Here is an 8,098-nt window from a genome sequence, read left to right as displayed (position 1 = left end):
GACGGACAGACAGACAGGGGGACGGACAGACAGACAGACAGACAGACAGACAGACAGACAGACAGACAGTTAGTTCTCTGTCCAACATCAGATCTCACCTCTACAGACCTGGATTGTCTCTCTTCCTCATTCACCTTTATCTCCTCCCCCTCTTTCTTCTCCTTTAGCTCCTCCTCCTTTAGCTCCTCCTCCTCTTTCCTCTCCTCCAGTTCCTCCCCCTCTTTCTTCTCCTTTAGCTCCTCCCCCTCTTTCTTCTCTTCTTCTCCCTCTCTTGTTTCAGGTTCCCCTCTTTGCTCCTCCTCCGCCGCCCCCCCGATGGTATCTGTGACGACGACAGGTTTCTCCACCTCTCTCACCCAATCATGCGCTCTCATCCTGGCCTGGGGATGAATTGACATGACACGAATCAACTTGAACCTAAAATAACAAACTCTAATTCAGTATATTCAATTAAAACTGTCTGTTACCTTGTTCAGTTTGTCTGTGGTGACAGGGACGGTCTGTTACCTTGTTCAGTTTGTCTGTGGTGACTGTGTTACTTTGTTGAGTTTGTCTGTGGTGACTGTGTTACCTTGTTGAGTTTGTCTGTGGTGACTGTGTTACCTTGTTGAGTTTGTCTGTGGTGACTGTGTTACCTTGTTGAGTTTGTCTGTGGTGACAGGGACGGTCTGTTACCTTGTTGAGTTTGTCTGTGGTGACAGGGACGGTCTGTTACCTTGTTGAGTTTGTCTGTGGTGACAGGGACGGTCTGTTACCTTGTTCAGTTTGTCTGTGGTGACAGGGACGGTCTGTTACCTTGTTCAGTTTGTCTGTGGTGACAGGGACGGTCTGTTACCTTGTTCAGTTTGTCTGTGGTGACAGGGACGGTCTGTTACCTTGTTCAGTTTGTCTGTGGTGACAGGGACGGTCTGTTACCTTGTTCAGTTTGTCTGGGGTGACAGGGACCATCTGTTACCTTGTTGAGTTTGTCTGTGGTGACAGGGACGGTCTGTTACCTTGTTGAGTTTGTCTGTGGTGACAGGGACGGTCTGTTACCTTGTTCAGTTTGTCTGTGGTGACAGGGACGGTCTGTTACCTTGTTCAGTTTGTCTGTGGTGACAGGACGGTCTGTTACCTTGTTCAGTTTGTCTGTGGTGACAGGGACGGTCTGTTACCTTGTTCAGTTTGTCTGTGGTGACAGGGACGGTCTGTTACCTTGTTGAGTTTGTCTGTGGTGACGGTCTGTTACCTTGTTCAGTTTGTCTGTGGTGACAGTGACGGTCTGTTACCTTGTTGAGTTTGTCTGTGGTGACTGTCTGTTACCTTGTTGAGTTTGTCTGTGGTGACAGGGACGGTCTGTTACCTTGTTCAGTTTGTCTGTGGTGACAGGGACGGTCTGTTACCTTGTTGAGTTTGTCTGTGGTGACAGTGACGGTCTGTTACCTTGTTGAGTTTGTCTGTGGTGACAGGGACCATCTGTTACCTTGTTCAGTTTGTCTGTGGTGACAGTGACGGTCTGTTACCTTGTTGAGTTTGTCTGTGGTGACAGGGACGGTCTGTTACCTTGTTCAGTTTGTCTGTGGTGACAGGGACGGTCTGTTACCTTGTTCAGTTTGTCTGTGGTGACAGGGACGGTCTGTTACCTTGTTCAGTTTGTCTGTGGTGACAGGGACAGTCTGTTACCTTGTTGAGTTTGTCTGTGGTGACAGGGATGGTCTGTTACCTTGTTCAGTTTGTCTGTGGTGACGGTCTGTTACCTTGTTCAGTTTGTCTGTGGTGACAGGGACGGTCTGTTACCTTGTTCAGTTTGTCTGTGGTGACGGTCTGTTACCTTGTTGAGTTTGTCTGTGGTGACAGGGACGGTCTGTTACCTTGTTCAGTTTGTCTGTGGTGACAGGGACGGTCTGTTACCTTGTTCAGTTTGTCTGTGGTGACAGGGACTGTCTGTTACCTTGTTCAGTTTGTCTGTGGTGACAGGGACGGTCTGTTACCTTGTTGAGTTTGTCTGTGGTGACAGGGATGGTCTGTTACCTTGTTGAGTTTGTCTGTGGTGACAGGACAGTCTGTTACCTTGTTGAGTTTGTCTGTGGTGACAGTGACGTCTGTTACCTTGTTGAGTTTGTCTGTGGTGACAGTGACGGTCTGTTACCTTGTTGAGTTTGTCTGTGGTGACAGGGACGGTCTGTTACCTTGTTCAGTTTGTCTGTGGTGACAGGGACGGTCTGTTACCTTGTTCAGTTTGTCTGTGGTGACGGTCTGTTACCTTGTTGAGTTTGTCTGTGGTGACGGTCTGTTACCTTGTTCAGTTTGTCTGTGGTGACAGGGACGGTCTGTTACCTTGTTCAGTTTGTCTGTGGTGACAGGGACGGTCTGTTACCTTGTTCAGTTTGTCTGTGGTGACAGGGACGGTCTGTTACCTTGTTGAGTTTGTCTGTGGTGACAGGGACGGTCTGTTACCTTGTTGAGTTTGTCTGTGGTGACAGGGACGGTCTGTTACCTTGTTCAGTTTGTCTGTGGTGACAGGGACGGTCTGTTACCTTGTTCAGTTTGTCTGTGGTGACAGGGACTGTCTGTTACCTTGTTCAGTTTGTCTGTGGTGACAGGGATGGTCTGTTACCTTGTTCAGTTTGTCTGTGGTGACAGGGACGGTCTGTTACCTTGTTGAGTTTGTCTGTGGTGACTGTCTGTTACCTTGTTGAGTTTGTCTGTGGTGACAGGGACAGTCTGTTACCTTGTTGAGTTTGTCTGTGGTGACGGTGCTGTTACCTTGTTGAGTTTGTCTGTGGTGACAGGGACGGTCTGTTACCTTGTTCAGTTTGTCTGTGGTGACAGGGACGGTCTGTTACCTTGTTGAGTTTGTCTGTGGTGACAGGGACGGTCTGTTACCTTGTTCAGTTTGTCTGTGGTGACAGGGACGGTCTGTTACCTTGTTCAGTTTGTCTGTGGTGACAGGGACGGTCTGTTACCTTGTTCAGTTTGTCTGTGGTGACAGGGACGGTCTGTTACCTTGTTCAGTTTGTCTGTGGTGACAGGGACGGTCTGTTACCTTGTTCAGTTTGTCTGTGGTGACGGGGACGGTCTGTTACCTTGTTGAGTTTGTCTGTGGTGACAGGGACGGTCTGTTACCTTGTTCAGTTTGTCTGTGGTGACAGGGACGGTCTGTTACCTTGTTCAGTTTGTCTGTGGTGACTGTGTTACTTTGTTGAGTTTGTCTGTGGTGACGGTCTGTTTCCTTGTTGAGTTTGTCTGGGGTGACAGGGACGGTCTGTTACCTTGTTCAGTTTGTCTGTGGTGACAGGGACGGTCTGTTACCTTGTTCAGTTTGTCTGTGGTGACAGGGACGGTGTGTTACCTTGTTCAGTTTGTCTGGGGTGACAGGGACGGTCTGTTACCTTGTTGAGTTTGTCTGTGGTGACAGGGACGGTCTGTTACCTTGTTCAGTTTGTCTGTGGTGACCTTCTGTTACCTTGTTGAGTTTGTCTGTGGTGACCTTCTGTTACCTTGTTGAGTTTGTCTGGGGTGGCAGCGACGTGAAGCTCAAACAGCAACTCAGTCAGGACACTCACAAACTCCTCCCCATCAGCTGCTGGAAAGAGACAGATTAAACATCAGACCAGAGAGACAGATTAAACATCAGACCAGAGAGACAGATTAAACATCAACGGGAGAGAGACAGATTAAACATCAGACAAGAGAGAGACAGATTAAACATCAACGGGAGAGAGACAGATTAAACATCAGACGCAGAGAGACAGATTAAACATCAGACGGGAGAGAGACAGATTAAACATCAGACCAGAGAGAGACAGATTAAACATCAGACCGAGAGAGACAGATTAAACATCAGACCAGAGAGACAGATTAAACATCAGACCAGAGAGAGACAGATTAAACATCAACGGGAGAGAGACAGATTAAACATCAGACCAGAGAGAGACAGATTAAACATCAGACCAGAGAGACAGATTAAACATCAGACCAGAGAGAGACAGATTAAACATCAACGGGAGAGAGACAGATTAAACATCAGACAAGAGAGACAGATTAAACATCAGACCAGAGAGAGACAGATTAAACATCAGACCAGAGAGAGACAGATTAAACATCAGACGGGAGAGAGACAGATTAAACATCAACGGAGAGAGACAGATTAAACATCAGACCAGAGAGAGACAGATTAAACATCAGACCAGAGAGACAGATTAAACATCAACGGAGAGAGACAGATTAAACATCAGACCGGAGAGAGACAGATTAAACATCAGACAAGAGAGACAGATTAAACATCAGACCAGAGAGACAGATTAAACATCAGACCAGAGAGAGACAGATTAAACATCAACGGGAGAGAGACAGATTAAACATCAACGGGAGAGAGACAGATTAAACATCAACCGGAGAGAGACAGATTAAACATCAGACCAGAGAGAGACAGATTAAACATCAGACCAGAGAGAGACAGATTAAACATCAACGGGAGAGAGACAGATTAAACATCAGACCAGAGAGACAGATTAAACATCAACGGGAGAGAGACAGATTAAACATCAGACCAGAGAGAGACAGATTAAACATCAACGGGAGAGAGACAGATTAAACATCAGACAAGAGAGACAGATTAAACATCAACGGGAGAGAGACAGATTAAACATCAACAGGAGAGAGACAGATTAAACATCAGACCAGAGAGAGACAGATTAAACATCAACGGGAGGGAGACAGAGACAGAGGATTAAACATCAGACCAGAGAGACAGATTAAACATCAGACCAGAGACAGATTAAAAACATCAGACCAGAGAGAGACAGATTAACATCAGACCAGAGAGACAGATTAAACATCAGACCAGAGAGACAGATTAAACATCAACCAAGAAGACAGATTAAACATCAACGGGAGAATTAAACATCAGACCAGGGAGACAGATTAAACATCAACGGGAAAGCAGATTAAACATCAGACCAGAGAGACAGATTAAACATCAACGGACAGATTAAACATCAGAGAGAGACAGATTAAACATCAACGGGAGAGAGATTAAACATCAGACCAGAGAGACAGATTAAACATCAACGGGAGAGAGACAGATTAAACATCAGACCAGAGAGACAGATTAAACATCAGATTAAACATCAGACCAGAGACAGTAAGCATCAAGAGGAGAGAGACAGATTAAACATCAAAGAGTGCCAGATTAAACATCAGGGAGAGAGACAGATTAAACATCAGTTTACCAGAGCCCTATATTTAAATAGAAATTGTGCACTAATATTGAATTCTAAAAGACTTATTAAATGAAGTGGCCTTTTAATATAGAGACATGGAGTATTCAATAAACTATTTTTATATGAATTAAAAGGCTAAAGTGCCAACATTTTTGTCAGATTTCAACAAATAAATGCCCGTAGAGACTGCACAGCCATCTAATTCCACCACTTTGTCGATATCGTGGAAAAATTATTGGTTGGTTCTGGACATCTTGGCTGGTTCAGTGAGACATTAGGTTGCTGGTTCAGTCTTGGCTGGTTCAGTGAGACAGGGTCTAGGTCTGCTGGTTCAGTGAGACAGGGTCTAGGTCTGCTGGTTCAGTGAGACAGGTTCTAGGTCTGCTGGTTCAGGGAGACAGATTAAACACGTCTTGGTTGGTTCAGACCAGGGTCTAGGTCTGCTGGTTCAGTGAGACAGGGTCTAGGTCTGCTGATTCTGAGACAGGGTCTGGTTGCTGGTTCAGTGAGACAGGATTAATCTGCTGGTTCAGTACCAACGTCTTGGTTGATTCAGTGAGACATCAGAGGTCTGCTGGTTCAGTGAGACAGGATTAGGGCTATTCAGTGAGACAGGGTCTTCTGTTGGTTCAGTGAGACAGGTCTGGGTTCAGTAGGTCTGCTGACAAGAGAGACAGATCATCAACCTGGTTCAGTGAGACAGGGTCTAGGTCTGCATCAGACCAGGGACAGGTCTGCTGATTAGTGAGACATCAAGTCTGCTGGTAATAGACAGGGTTGTTACTGGTTCAGTGAGACAGGGTCTAGGTCTGCTGGTTCAGTGAGACCCAGGGTCTAGAAATCTGTGCTGCTGGTTCAGTGAGAATTCTAAAGTCTTATTAAGTTACGGGGTCTAGGTCCTGGTTCAGTGAGACCCAGGGTTATGGTCTGCTGGTTCAATAAATCCTATCTTGGCTGGTGTATATCAAGGCTAAACCCAGCTTTTTGTCAATTCCTGAACAAACTAAATGCCCGTGAAGACCTGCAGTTTCGCCATCTAGCTTGTTTAATCGATATCGTGGACAAAATTATTGGTTGTAGACAGGACCGGACATCTTGGCTGGTTAGTCAGTATTTAAGGACCCAGCTGTCTGCTGTTCAGTGAGACAGGGTCTAGGTCTGCTGGTTCAGTAACGACCCAGCTGTGTTTCAGTGAGACAGGGTCTAGGTCTGCTGGTTCAGTGAACAACTGATTCCAGTCTGTGTTTAGTCAGTGTTCTGCTGGTTTGAGACAGGGAGGTCTGCTGATTCAGTGAGACAGCTGTGCTTTATTAGTAGTTAAGGACCCAGCAGAGGTCTAGGTCTGCTTTAGTGAGACAGGGTGGTTACAGTGGACAGGGGTCCAGCTGTGTTCAGTGAGATCGTCTGCTGGTTTGAGACAGGGACTGCCAGCTGTGTCTGCTGGTTAGTAGTTAAGGACGGTCTAGGTCTGTGTTTACGTCTTGGCTGGTGTTTATTAATAGGACCCAGCTGTGTGTATCAGTATTTAAGCTGTGGACCCAGCTGTGTTTATAAGGACCTAGCTGTGTTTATCAGTATTTAAGGACCCAGCTGTGTTTATCAGTATTTAACGACCCAGCTGTGTTTATCAATATTTAACAACCCAGCTGTGTTTATCAGTATTTAAGGACCCAGCTGTGTTTATCAGTGGTTAAGGACCCAGCTGTGTTTATCAGTGGTTAAGGACCCAGCTGTGTTTATTAGTAGTTAAGGACCCAGCTGTGTTTAAGACAGACCCCAGCTGTGTTATCAGTATTTAAGGACCCAGCTGTGTTTATCAGTATTTAAGGACCCAGCTGTGTTTATCAGTATTTAACGACCCAGCTGTGTTTATCAGTATTTAAGGACCCAGCTGTGTTTATCAGTATTTAAGGACCCAGCTGTGTTTATTAGTATTTAAGGACCCAGCTGTGTTTATCAGTAGTTAAAGGACCCAGCTGTGTGTATCAGTATTTAAGGACCCAGCTGTGTTTATCAGTATTTAACGACCCAGCTGTGTTTATCAGTATTTAAGGACCCGGCTGTGTTTATCAATATTTAACGACCCAGCTGTGTTTATCAGTATTTAAGGACCCAGCTGTGTTTATCAGTAGTTAAGGACCCAGCTGTGTTTATCAGTATTTAGGACCCAGCTGTGTTTATCAGTATTTAAGGACCCAGCTGTGTTTATCAGTATTTAAAGGACCCAGCTGTGTTTATTTAAGGACCCAGCTGTGTTTATCAGTATTTAAGGACCCAGCTGTGTTTATCAGTATTTAAGGACCCAGCTGTGTGTTTAAGGACCCAGCTGTGTTTATTAGTAGTTAAGGACCCAGCTGTGTTTATCAGTATTTAAGGACCCAGCTGTGTTTATCAGTATTTAAGGACCCAGCTGTGTTTATCAGTAGTTAAGGACCCAGCTGTGTTTATCAGTATTTAAGGACCCAGCTGTGTTTATCAGTATTTAAGGACCCAGCTGTGTTTATTAGTATTTAAGGACCCAGCTGTGTATCAGTATTTAAGGAACCAGCTGTGTTTATTAGTATTAAAGGACCCAGCTGTGTTTATCAGTAGTTAAGGACCCAGCTGTGTTTATCAGTATTTAAGGACCCAGCTGTGTTTATCAGTATTTTAAGGACCCAGCTGTGTTTATCAGTATTTAAGGACCCAGCTGTGTTTATCAGTATTTAAGGACCCAGCTGTGTGTTTATAGTATTTAAGGACCCAGCTGTGTTTATTAGTGGTTAAGGACCCAGCTGTGTTTATTAGTAGTTAAGGACCCAGCTGTGTTTATCAGTATTTAAGGACCCAGCTGTGTTTATTTGGTTAAGGACCCAGCTGTGTTTATTAGTATTTAAGGACCCAGCTGTGTTTAT

The 8,098-nt window shown here is 45.2% G+C and overlaps 1 long non-coding RNA gene across 1 annotated transcript in view; it reads right to left on the bottom strand.

Annotated features, from left to right (window-relative positions):
• Positions 1-62: 62 nt before the first annotated feature.
• Positions 63-8,098, bottom strand: part of LOC135530615 (uncharacterized) — an 8,565-nt gene continuing 529 nt past the window's right edge. Inside the window, exons 2-3 of the long non-coding RNA XR_010453873.1 lie at positions 3,480-3,565; positions 63-380 (exon numbers count right to left, since the gene is read on the bottom strand). This is a non-coding gene — a long non-coding RNA (uncharacterized LOC135530615). The remainder of the gene's footprint in view (positions 381-3,479; positions 3,566-8,098) is intronic.

This window comes from Oncorhynchus masou, unplaced genomic scaffold (genome assembly GCF_036934945.1).
Source record: "Oncorhynchus masou masou isolate Uvic2021 unplaced genomic scaffold, UVic_Omas_1.1 unplaced_scaffold_1396, whole genome shotgun sequence".
In the NCBI taxonomy this organism is placed as follows: Eukaryota; Metazoa; Chordata; class Actinopteri; order Salmoniformes; family Salmonidae; genus Oncorhynchus; species Oncorhynchus masou.
Note: the sequence above shows the minus strand (reverse complement) of the source record. Positions and strands in the feature narration are given on the sequence as shown.